The sequence below is a fragment of the Crocodylus siamensis genome, chromosome 5 (genome assembly GCF_052110815.1).
Source record: "Crocodylus siamensis isolate JL-2025a chromosome 5, ASM5211081v1, whole genome shotgun sequence".
Lineage (NCBI taxonomy): Eukaryota > Metazoa > Chordata > Crocodylia > Crocodylidae > Crocodylus > Crocodylus siamensis.
The window spans coordinates 114909079-114922655 of record NC_143399.1 but is presented as its reverse complement, the minus strand read 5'-3'; the positions used below and the strand labels follow the sequence as shown (position 1 = coordinate 114922655).

The window sequence follows — 13577 nt, the reverse complement described above, 5'->3', positions numbered from 1 at the left end:
TATCTTTTGGTTAAATAAATTAAGACATTGTAAGACTGTTAATTATATTGCCTAGGGCTGCATGAAATATTTATTGTAACCTTAGGTCTGAGTCACTAGTTAGCTCTTGGGGAGATGCTATATTGGAATCCACGATGATACTGCTTTGAAGTATTTTTTTTTTAAACTTTAATATTGCTTTTGTAGAAGACTTTGGCTTTTATTGCATGTTTCTGACCAAAACAGTTCAGAGTTTGAAGTGAAATAATGTGTTGGGCCCTGAGGGAATGGATAGGGAAAAAGACAGAATTTGTTAGTTTGTGTTAATGATAACATGCAAGGCTTAATAGCAAATAAAAATCCACTAAAGATGCCTTTTATACATCTAAATATATCACACATTTTGTAGAGATAATCCTTGGATGCATATATGATTAAGGCATATAGATTTGTGGTGTAGTAGATATTACAGAAATAAAAGGTCAAACATAAGGTTCCTCCTCAAGAAAATTACCAGAAATAAAAATGTTCATAGGGCCTTATGTTCTCTGTTCTTTTATGACACTTTCTCCAAGTGTGAGCCAGTAATTTTCAAATAATTATCAGAAACCCAGTAGCTATAAATATGTGCTCTATTCAGGGAACACAATATTTACTGTGTTGGAAAATACCATAATGAAATGTCTGCTTGTAAAAAAAAAATAAAAATAAAAATAAAAAAGTCAAATTCTTGTTACCAAGATGAGTTGTCTTTAGAAGCTACAGATGCATCCACCTTTCATGAGCAAATGCAAATGAGATCTCTTAATTAGCAAACTTTGGAGAAATTATCTATCAGTCTACTTCTCTATGATTGATATTGTATCTATTATCATTATTTCTGAGCTCTATAATTCTTATCAATACATAACAATTAGAAAAATAAAAAAGATGGGGTTAAATTCTAATTACAATCACAGGTATGCTTGCATATTAATTTTAGGAGAGTGACACATAAAGAAGACTAGGAAAAATTAAATTAATGTTTAGTGGTCCTCATAATTTTAGGTTTGATTTGGATAGACAGTAGGGATTACATTTAATATTAAAATTAAGAATAGATGTCTTCCTTCATACGGCAGGTGACTGACACCTTATATGTTGATGTCAAGGTCAATCAGTCAAAGGACAGTTTTTCTAGTAGCCTGATAGATGTGAGAAATACTGTCTGTGAATGATTAAAGTCTTCACTGAGGGATTACATGATCTGCAATCTGTGCTTCACAAATGCAGTAGTAGTTTGGGTTCCTTTTGATACAACTCTCTCTGTCACCAACAGGGTATCGGTCTCACAGTGTCCTTAGATAGTTCAGTAAGGACTACATTTTTCAAGCTGGGTCAAATCCAGGTTTTTTTCTGAGAACTCTGAGTATTTATTGATGTGATACTTATAGGGACATCAGCATTGTCCTTGGATGCCTTCCAGTGCACCACAGAATCATAGGAAGGCCTGTTAATAGCGTACACTTGATCCTAGAATAGGTTTGAGGGCTTCAGCTGAAATAGTCTTGAGTACTGGAGATACTGGTGTAAAGGTAAATTATAATGTGAGTATAGGTAAGGCATGTTTGTGCCATATCTAATTGTATGGGTCCCCCCATGGCCAATCTTGCTGACCAGGGGTGGGGTCCCCCACAGCAAAACTTACCAACTGGTGAGTGGCTGTGTTGCTCCCAAAAACGGCCACAGCCCTCCCAGAAGTGGCCATGGCCTACATCTGGAGCACGCACTCCCCAACCAGTGCTTGCAGGGGGGCATGGGTGCTTCTGCCTGCCCCCTGCCCATCACCTGAGTGGGGACTGTGGCCTGACGGGGGTGTACCAGCACTCTCACCCCTTACGCATTGCCATTGGGCCATGTAAATATTTCACTTTAGTCATATACTTTTCAAAAATAGGAAGAGCTGTGGTTACATCAAATCTGCAATGTGATGCATGTTAGGGGTATGCGAAGCTTCAGTCACTGATTCTATTCAGAAGATATTTGGATCAATTTGGCGACCAAATCTCTGAATCCAAATTGAATCAGGAGACCCATTAATCTCTCTGAATTTAATTGGAAGTCTCCAAATTGATTTGAAGAGATTCAGAAAGATTTGATAATTCATCCATAGATGCAACTTATCTGGGTTTTTTGGTACCTCGAGGTCCAGGTGTGCGGCTCATGAACACTCAGATGGTAGGGTGAATGGAGCATGGCTGGGTCCTCTGCATGCTTGGCAGCAGACCCAGAAGTGGACCAAAGCATGCAGGATCCCCCCCCGTTCCCCAGCTCAAAGACTGGTGCCTCCTGGGTCTGGGGAGGCGCCTGCCCTCCCCCCCCACAAGCAATCACTGAGTTGAGGGAGCATGGGAGGGGGTCCCCCATATGCTCAGTGGCAGACCCAGAAGAAGACCAGAAGTACTTCTGGTCCACTTCCATGTCTGCTGCTGAGCACATGGGGTCCCACCCATGCTCCTGTGGGATTTTCATAGATTTCATAGACATTAGGGCTGGAAGGAACCTCAGAAGATTAAGTCCATCCTCACCCAAAGGGCAGGAAGTCAGCAGGGGTCATAGGATCCCAGCAAGATAAGCATCCAATTTGCTCTTGAAGGTATTCATTGTAGGTGCTTGAACCACCTCCGAGGGCAGGCTGTTCCAGACCTTGGGGGCTTGGACAATAAAGAAATGCTTCCTTTTGTCCAGCCTGAAATGGTCTCCCAGTAGCTTATGACCATTCGACCTCGTCATCCCTTGGGATCTGTCTGCCCCACCATCTCAGTGTTCATGAGTCACACCTGGTACCTTGAGGTATGTAGAAAAAATATATAAAGCTGCATCTATGGCTGAATCAGTAATTTTCTGAATCCGAATTGAATCTTCGGATTCCACCATATCGAACCAAGACAGTGATCTGAATCAGCTAATCGAATCACTGTCTTCCGAATTGGGCCGAATCTGAATTTACTACTGCCGACTTCACACACCCCTAATAAATGTTTCCATTCTAAGGGAACCTATTCTATGAATTGAAGTAGATGCTTTGTTGTTTCAAACTCTCAACCAAGATCCAACTTCTTATACAAATTTGAATAATTTTAACAGGCAAAGTGCATTTTAATAACACAAACAAAAAATAAACCCTGTGATCATTGGTGAAATATTTATTGCTGAAAGTAGCATTTTCTGATGAAGTGGCTGGACAAACTACTATAGCTACATACTAAGATGCTTTTAGAGCCTTAAAGAAAGTAAATATGAGACATAATAAAACACAGTTCAGTGACAAAAAGATATATATTTGATGAAAAGTTGTTTTCCTGACAGGTGTTATACCTCTGAAAGTGGAGAAAAGGATCTTCTAAGGGAAAAAAATGTTTGGACATAAAAATATTAATAAAATTCACCTTCACAAAAGAGTGGAATGGGAAAGTGTACTGGGTCTTTTTTGAGAAAAGTATTGCTGAATTCATATTTTCAATAGTGACTCTTTTCTTCAATTTTGTTATAACAATTGTAATATTTTATATTTATTCTGTATAGTGTCTTCAATCCCAAATGATCCTAAAATTCAGGTATCACTTTAACCACCAATGAAATAGCAGTGTATGGTGAGGGCTGTGCTAAACTATTATATGTGGCTGTTGCACCCAGCTCTGGGGTGTTTCACAGCCCTCCCCATGCATTGTTATATGCGGCTGTTACACCCCAGAGCTGGGCATCTATCTGCCATTCCCATGCACTGGTGTATGTGGCTCTTGTACCCCAGAGCTAGGGCTACTCCATGCCATGCTTCTGTGGCACTGGGGGAATCTCTTGGATACCCCTGACCACATGGGCTGGACCAGGAAAAATTTCCAGCTGTAATCCCAGCCCAAAAAACTGTCCAGTTCCAGGAAAACCATAAAACTAAAAAAAAGAGCGAGGCATGGCATGGGGTGGCCCAAGAAAGATTTCAACCTCTAATCCCAGCCCAAAAGAAATTCCTTATTTAGTACAGTGGGCATGGGGGGACTGTCAGTGGCAGCCTGGAATGCACAAATCATGCTTTGGACTGGGCAAGACTCTGGCCAGAGATGTCCAGGAAAGTCCTCTGGTGACACACAGGCATGGTGTCAAATGGCCTAGAAAGGATTTCAATCAGTAATCTCAGCCCAAAAGCCAGGTCCTTATTTGAGCCCATATACTTAGTACAGCAGGCATGGGGGGCTGTCAGTTGGCAGCCTCACAGAAACAAATTTGGCTTTAGGCCAGGCAAGTCCCTCGTCAAAGATGTCCAGGAGAGTCCTCCAGTGCCACAGTGGCATGTTGTGGGGTGGCCTAAGAAATCCTTCTTAGGCCACCCATAATCCCAGCCCAATCCAGCCATAATCCCAGCCCAAAACAGGTTCCTTATTCAAGCCCATATACTTAGTACAGGGGGCATGGGGGGTGGGGGTGTCAGTTGGCAGCCTAGCATGCACAAACCGCGCTTTGGACTGGGCAGGACTTTGGTCAGGGTTCTTTGGGACAGTCCCCCAGTGGCATGGACAGGAAGTGGGTGCGCCCTGCCCTGGCTGGCCACCAAATCATTGCCAAGCCTGGTCTTTCTCCAGTCTTCCTTGCCTCACCCCCACCCCGCACTTTTTGACAGCACCTATTTTAACATCCAAAACTGAGGTTCTTTTTGAGCTAGGCACTCTTGCCTTTGGGGGTTTGCCTAGGCACTCACAGACTTTGGGGATTAATGGAGTCGCCAACACTACAAGGTGACAGGAAAGCTGCCCATGCCAGCACTGTCCCCACAACCTTTGCCACCCTTTGGTCCCATGCAGCCCATCAGGCTTTCCAACGGGGATACATGCCAGGGGTTTCACACCTCATTTGTCAGCCTTGCTGGGGTGTTTGTTTTAGGGTGACCCCATCTGTCACCCAGGCAGTTCCCTCATTGCCAGGACAGCTCCCCCTGACACTGACCACAGTAGCAGACCATGGTAATGCCTCCTCATCTCTCCAGAAACAATTGTCGACCCAGGACTGACCCAGATGTGTCCAGCACTGGAGTTTAACAGCCACATTTAACAGTGTATGGTGAGGGCTGTGATAAAATGTTATATGTGGCCATTGTACCCAGCTCTAGGGTGTATCTCAGCCCTCCCTATACACTATTATATGTGGCTGTTACACCCCAGAGCTAGGACCATCCCATGCCATGCCTCTGGCACTGGGGACTCTCCTGGGCACCCCTGAGCAAGTGAACTGGCCCAGGAAGAATTTCCAGCTGTCACCCCAGCCCAAAAAACAGTTCCTTATTCAAGCCCACATACTTAATATAGTGTGCATGGGGGGATGTGAGCTGGCAGCCTGGCATAAACAAACAGCACTTTGGGCCAGGCAAGAGATATCTGGGTGAGATCCCCAGTGGAAGAGAGTCATGGTGTTGGGGGAGGGGAAAGAAGGTAAGAAGGATTTCCATCCCTAATTCCAGACCAAAAGAAATTCTTTATTCAAGCCCATATACTTATTACAGTGTCAATCAGGCTACTCTGTGGGCCATGCAAGACTCTGGTCAGAGGTGTCCAAGAAAGTCCCCTGGTGGTACATGAGCATGGTAGATGCAGGATTTTAATTTACATATTATTTGGTAATAATACATAGCTAATGAAATTCTCTCTCTTTAGAATGTGTCATTCATTAATAAGAAGCTTTTGTTGGGAATAGATTGGCTTTGAAAAAGGAACTGGGAACCATGAATGAGGACCTGAGAATTAAAGGAAGAAACTGCAGCTTCATGAATCCTAGCCTAGCCTTAGCGTTGGCCATCAGAACAGTGGATGGTGAGAAGGCGAGTCACTGCTAGTCAGGGGTCCCTGCCCCACACCGCGAGGGGCAGTGAGCGGAGTGGGGGGGAGACCTGCATGGTGCAGATGTTCCTTGACCTTCAGTAGTGGCAGGCAGTTTGAAATTCAGGAAGCAAACCCTAGCATGTGGCCTGGGGCACCCCAAAACAGTGGACGGTGAGAGCAGGCCACTCACTGTGAGCAGGGGGTCCCCCACAGTCGCAGGCCTGGGCAGAGGGAGGACTGGCAGGGAATTTTGCAAGTGAAATGTTCCTGGGACCTCAGAAATGTGTGCATCGGGGGGGGGGGAGGTGACTGATGAACATTGCAAATAAAGTGCATGGCTTGCCAAGTGCAAGTCCCAAACATAGCACTGGGCAAGAGTGCAATGAGAGAACCCTAACATATTGTATTGGGTGCATGTGATATGGGTTGGGTGGCTCTGGGTAATTAATCATGGAATAGGCCTTTGGCATACCAGAAGGTAATGCAGGAATGGGGATTTGTCTCTGTGGTCTGCTTGCTAGGGCATGGATTCCTCTATTCCTAATGGGGTAAGCGACAAGAAAACAATAATATTGCGGCCATAGAGCAGTCACATCACAGAAGTCTGCTTCTAGAAGAGGAAACTATATGGTTTATTGAACTGTGCTGGTGTCTGTTCAAACTCCTGGGAAGCCAGGTTCAGAGGTCTGCCTCAAGGCACAGACTGATGAGAGCTGTAACCTGAGCTGCGGGGGAACAAGAATTGACATGCAAACAGGGTTACTGTGAAATGCTGATAGGACAATGCACTGTCAGATTTCAAGTCTTTCCCCCAAAAAGCAGGCCCAGAGTCCTTGAACTCTGTGGCATAACATGACAAAATCATGTCTGACTGTAGCAGAGCACTAGGGTGCTCGCTACTGGTAATAGTAATAAGGACAGCTGCCAATCAACAGGGCAGCACAGGTGAGGGTTGCCGGGGCAACTAATGTTGGTCATCTGGCTAGAAGGGGGCAGGGCCTGGCCTTTATAAGCAACCAGGCTGAGGCCAGAGCCAGTTCCTTTCTGGCAGCCTCAGGAGCAGGAGCTCTGCAGAAGAGGCCAGCAGAGCAGAGACTAGCGGTGCAGCCTGAGCACCTGAGGGGCCGCAGCATGGTGAGGGCAGAGAGAATCCTCTCAGAGATGCCTTTGCAAGAGGGCCAGTTTGGGCCTGGACCCTTATGTTATAGCCGGTAGGCCTATTTTGAGTTAGAGCCAGTTGGCTAGTAGTTTGCTTTGCGGTAAGGCTGTTTGTGCGAAAACCAGAGGACCAGGTGAGGCTGTAGGGGTGTGAGGAGGCCTCACGGGAGCTCCCCAATAATCTGGGAGTTCCTGGTGCCCCGTAAGGGCACAGCAAGTGGTGCCAGGGCAACACAGCGATTGGCGCCATAGCTGGCACAGCAGGTGAGCGCCAGAGAGGTGCGGTGTGTGGGGTGTTGAGACCCCAGCCTGTGAGGGCGGTATTTTGCCCAGTAGGAGAAGGGTCAGGGGCCAGGCACGGCTACGGGCCACCTGAGCCCCCAAGCGCGGGAAGCGCGCAAGTTAGGCCCGAGAAGGCAGGTCTGGGGGCCAGGTAAGGCTAAGGCCACCTGAGCCCCAACCACGGGAAGCCCTGAGTGTGGGCGCGAAGCGCGGGCAGCACGGCATAGGCCCCAGAGAGGGCACGAAGCACGGGCAGAGCGGCATAAGCCCGGAGGGCAGGTTAAAATAAGAGGCTCCAGGGTGAGTGACTAGCACCCTACTGACACTAAATCGCAGAGAAGGGCGAGCATGCGGTAGAAGTCCCAGAGAGGGGCAGGCACGTGAGAGTAAGCCTGGAGAGGGGTGGACGTGCGGATAGGGGCCTGACCGATAGGAGCTCGACAGAGTCCAGCGTGCAACTAGAGGCCCGGAAAGGGCAAGAAGGGGACAGAAGCCTGGGAGGGGCGAGTATATTGGGTCCGTGTACAGAGAAACTCCAGAGAGGGAGTGCGTGTATCGAGAGACCCCAGGTGGGGGTGAGCATATGACATGAGAACGTCCGGTACAGCTGCGAGGCTTGGGGCATGCTAAAGGGGAGGTTGGAGGCACGCATAGCCCTTAAGGCTGGGGTGCACCAAGTCACCCCATATGGAACAGGGAATAGTTCCAGCATAACACCGTGTACTAGGGGATCAAAGGCAGCCTCCCATATAGAACCAGATATCATCAAAGATGTGGCAGGCGAGATAAGAGGGTGCTGGATTGCCTACTTGGCACGGTAGGGGGGTGCTGAGGGATCCTGGCCGCCCCTGCGCCCCGCCCCATGACACTGACTATATGAAAATAAAAATAAATAAAATTGCTCAGTCAAAAAGAGTGTGATCCCTGACTTGTCACGCTTTGGAGTGGCACTTACTTCTAACCCACGGCCCCTACCCTCCCAGCACTGTGACTGCCCTTCACTCCTAACCTGCATCCCCTGTCCCCCAGTCCTGATGGTGCCCTTATCCAGGGCCCCAGCCATAAAGCACCTTCATTGAACGCCGGTGTGCTCTTAGAGAGTGTGCCTGTTTGCACGGCTCGGGAGCGCAGCTCCCTACCGGCTCAGTTAAGAGGGATCCAGGGGGCTTCCCCTCCAGATCCAGCTCATCTACGTTAGTCCCTCTGCCCCACTTACCTTAGAGGGTTCAGCTGCTGCTGCCCCCGCTGCTGCTGTGTTCGCCTCTGTTCCAGGTCTGGTAAGGGGGCACACATGCATGCGGGACACACGTGTGCCTAGATCCCTCCTCTCCCCCCTACTCCTGGCTCCTGAGTGCTGGGAGCTACATCAAACTGCAGCTTTTAAAGGCCGCGGTTTGAAATTCCCACTGCTGCCCCAACAGCCAATCAGGCACTCCAGTCTTACCGGAAGTGTCTGCCGGTGATCCCACCTCCTACACTCCCCCGCTGGGGGAATCCGGTGCCTCTGGAGCCTATCCCAGAGGGTTAACCTCAGGGGTACTCCCTGGCATGGCGGGGACAGTTCCCACTAGCCCTTCCCCTGTTTGCATGCTCTGTTCACGTGGCTCCGGAGCACACCTCCCTACTGGCTCAGTTAAGAGGGATCTGAGGGGGCTTCCCCTCCAGATCCGGCTCAGCTGCATCGGTCCCTCTGCCCACTTACTTAGGGCTGCCCCTGCTGCTGCTGCATTTGCCTCTGCTCCAGGTCTGGTAAGGGGGCACATGTGCGTGCGGGACACATGTGTGCCTAGATCTCTCCTCTTCCTGCTGCTCCTGGCTCCCAAGCCAGGAGTCTATAATGTAGACTTTTGTCTGTAAGGTTTTGCTTTGGGTAAAAAATTCACTGGGATTAAATATTTTCTTCATTCTTGTCCACTTCTACAAATTCACTCTTAAAAATGCATGGGAAAGTTGAAAGTTCTATTAGGCACCCAACCTCAACCAACCTACCTTTACATTTTAGTTTCTATGAAGTGCATGGTTTTATACTTATATAGATTTTTATATTATATTTTACAGTAATCATATTCACAGCTCAGCAGTTGCAAACATAGCCTGATATTCTGTCCTCCTGACATTAAAAGTACATGCCTGAATACTCGCATCCAGAGTATGGGCAGTAGGGGAAATGGACTGTATAACTTTTTGGTAGCAGAAGTTTAGGGATCTTTTTAAGTATGTACTCTATCACAAATTATGTTTTTCTGATAACATACTGTAGCTTTTTGATGCAGGCTTTTTTTTAAAAAAAGATAATTAATATCTATACTTTTTTTCCTTGGAGGCACTAACATTTTTCTTGTAGGAATTTTCCCCGGCCTTCTAAGCCAAGATATGGCCCTTCCCTTCACTGGTTTAGTGGTCATTGTTTGAATATTATCTTTCATTCCAGAAGTGGTTGCATATCAGTGATGTTTTATGGATGCAAAACCCTACAGTAATCACTGTCAAAATCTTCCTAAAGTCAATGAGTGTTTGGAGGGAGCAAGGATTTCAAATTTACCACACAAAGTTATAAAATGCTTTTGATACATTGACATTTAAGTTGCTATATCAGCGTAAATAATTTCTATTGTACTTAGCCATAATGAATCCAAAGAAAGGCATACATTACCATGTATTTCATACCAGAAGCTAATATTCATCTATTAGCTTTAGGTACAACTAGAAATGTAATTAGCGCTGAATGAAAATTTTCAGTCAACTTTTTCCTGATAAATGAAAAGACATTCAGTGACTTCTGGTGATCCATTTCTATGTTACCATTTCTTTCAGGAAAGAAATAACCTTAGAATACTTTTGAAAGCATGTAAAAGTTCAACATTTTTTAACAGAAATGTTTATTTTTTGGCATACAGTGACTTTTTATTTTGAAATGTCCTTTAACTTTACTTTAAGAAAAAGAAAAATTAAAAATGTCTTAAGCTAGAAATGGAATATTTTAATTTTCTTATAAAATATTTCAACCTGCATGTCTGTATCTATGTATGATGACATCAGCCTTTTTTCATTTTAAGAACAGCAGACTAGTATTTCTGTAGGAGTTTTATTTTAGATGCTTTGCTGTAGACTGAGAAACATGAATTTAAGCCTCCTTCCTAACTTATACTACAGGCCACACCAGTTAACCAAGCTGTGAATATTATGCAAGCAAGGGAGCCAAAGTTACCAGATGTGATGCTACACAGCTCTCTTATCAGTCATTGCCTATACAGGAGACCCTTGTTATTTGCAGGGGATATGTTCTAGAGATATCCGTGAATGGGGAAATCTGCAAATATTGGGATCCGCAAATAACCCAGAATAAACAGGCTGGATAAATAGGATAAACAGGCTGGAGACACTTACATGGCGCATGCCCCCAGTTGCTGGGGGGGCACGGCTGAGCTGGTGGCTGTGGGAGTGTGGCAGCAGCGGTGGGAGCCCAATAGTGGCTGTAAAAGCACATCACTAGAGTGCACCATGAATATTCAAACCCATGAATAGTGAGGGTTTCCTGTAGAAACTAACATATGTTACTGTACTACCTGATATGCCATTCAGGCTCAGGTAAACTTTTCAACTTTTTAAAAATTTAAATTTCACTGTATAGCTACCAGCATTTTGCATTACCATATAATGTATAATCAAGTAGTGCAGACAGTGTATTTCTTACACATTTCTTTTAGTGCCATAAATATCTGGACTAATAGGAAAATGAAGTACTTTTAGTGCACAACAAGGCTGACAGGTTTCAGGCATATACAACTGAAGAATTTCAGTTTTAGGAACTGTATAGCTTTCCAAGCTCTTTGCTTGAGTCAATACTCATGATGATTCCACCAGCATTCTTCTCTTTCATTTCTTTAAGCTGTGACTGATCCTTTTGTCTGTGGTGGCTTGGTCACCTGAGAAATCAGGTGTTTCTCTTTATTAAACAAAAATGCTGTTGGTTTTGGTTCCATGCCACTAATTTTAAGCCTGAGGGGGCTCCCTGAATTTTGTTTTCTTGCATGTCTAGAATAAAATATGTATTAAGGCTGTATTTATGTTTCAAGCTTGATTCAAATTATTCTGCTCTCCTCTTCATTTTCTCCCAACAGTTTATCTGAATCCAGGGCATGTTGTATTTCTCATAATGAGCAAAGTGATGTATAGTGTTTCAAGTTTGGGTAAACTTTTGCTTTCCTTTTTTATCAGAAGTAATGCTTTTGTTTGATATTAGGGTGTGAAATCATAAGGAAAATTTATCGCAGTTAAACTCCTGAACTAAATGTAAATTTTTTCTGTAGGCCAAAAAATGTCCCCATATGATACATTTATATTCCCCATGTAACAGCAGAGTTCTACACCTGTGATGGCTAAGGAATGGGTAAGGTGTTCTCCCAGAATGGACACCTGAAGATTCTGGGACACAGCATGCCAAATTTTTGCCCAGAATTCCAAGCAGCATGATGTTTTATGCAGGTATCCCTATATACTTGGGAGGGTGTAGTACACTCCCTACTCTGAAGCCGGTGCAGTAAGATTAGGGAAAAAGGACCTGTGTCTACTCTTCACCATTCATTTGTCATTCAGACTTACCCACAGGGAAAAGCAGCTCCCACTCTCACCAGAATACAGAGTTTGGAATGACTCTTGCCCCTGGCATGAAGGAACCAAGGTCTGGGAGAAAAGGCAAGACTATTTGGCTTCTCTTGCATTTTTGCAAAATCCAAAGGGTGCTTCAGCAAAGTAATTCCCAGAAATGTAAAGAGGTGGTTAATCATGTTGTTCCTCTCCAATTTCAGTCTGTTAAACCACTTTGAAAATAGCTGTTTTTTCTAAAATAGATAGCTGCAGCAGTTCACATGGTTTTCAGTATTAATTGTAGGTTATAAGGATTTCTTAATATTTCTTTTATGTAAACAATTACAGTGGTTGCCAAAATAAGTTATTGGAATTGATAGGAGAGCTATTTGTGAGACGGTCTCTCTATTCAGCTATACTCCCCATTATGAACATCAAGACAGTTTTCAAGTCCACTCTGTGTCTGGTTTTCTTTTTAAATAATTTTCAGTAATATAGCAAAAAGTGGAATGTACAGTATTTTCCCTCAAATATTGTTCAAGCTGTTATTAAACATAATTACTTTTCTATACTGATTGTATCTGAATCCTTAGATGGGTTCTTAAATTGCACATCAAATACAGAAGGCACATGCATTACTCAATAAGAGTTAATTTATACTTTGTGCACCAATTGATGTGGAAATTATCAAGGCAAACCATTGCAAAAACAATGGTTTTGATTTCTAGCAATGTAACTGTACACAGGAGGTAATTAGAAGCCTTATGTCATTCTATTGGATTAACTTTTTGTAGTTTTTTTTTTATATGGGAAAACTGATGCTAAATACTGAAGTCAGATTTGTGTACATATACAAAAAAAACTTTTATTCTAAAGATATGGACAAATGAATTACAGCAAGCTGAAAATGGAGCTGGACACTTGAGCCTGCTGCTCCATTGTAACTGGCTGTGTATTTGGTCTTAGCTGTGTAAGAGTGGACACAGATATTCAAGGAGGTTAGTGGGAGGCTAGAACCAGTTAAAAATGACCGCCCAATTGAAAGTAGGTTGTGATGGGGTGGGGTCTGGCAGGGGGGACTTGTGGGATTGAGCCATGTAGGGTCCAGGGCAAAATTGGAGGGATTAGGGGAGCAAGCAAGAGTATCAAGGGGGTAAGCAGGATCCATGGGAATGATGGAGGTGATTAGGATGGTATGCAGTATCTGTGGGGTGGAGGGATTGGTTGGGTCTGAGATGGTTTGGGTTCTTACAGGGACTGCATGGGGGTTGGGGGATGGGGGTTGTCTCCCCTAAGCCTAGGAATAGGGGCTATTGTTAGCCCCTGCCCCCTACCGCCACACAAGCAACTCCCTCCATCCTGTCCGGCCACCCCTCCCCCAGTACCAACTTACTTGTTTGGCTCCCAGCACTGGCTAAAAGCTTGTAAAAGCAGCACCAAGAGCAGCTTGCAGGATGGGGGGATTTGAGGGCCAGGGGAGAAGGCAATCTACCTGGTCCATAGGGGCTTGGGTGGTTGTCCATCTGGGAGTGGGAGAAGGGGCTGGTGGGGTGGGGGGCTAAAAAGAGGCCAGTACCAGGGTGGGTGAGTAGGACAGTTAAACTGGTTTAGCAATGGCCATCCAAATTTAAGTTAGACTACCTAAGAGGTAGGGTTAACTTAGATTGGGTTGGCCATTTTTAGACCAATCTAACTGTCCTGAACTGCTTACAGGTCTCACTTTAA

At 45.0% G+C, this 13577-nt stretch overlaps 1 protein-coding gene across 1 annotated transcript in view; it reads left to right on the top strand.

Moving 5' to 3' along the window:
• CNTNAP2 (contactin associated protein 2) overlaps positions 1–13577 on the top strand; it is a 1889175-nt gene that overhangs the window by 813088 nt on the left and 1062510 nt on the right. The window lies entirely within an intron of this gene.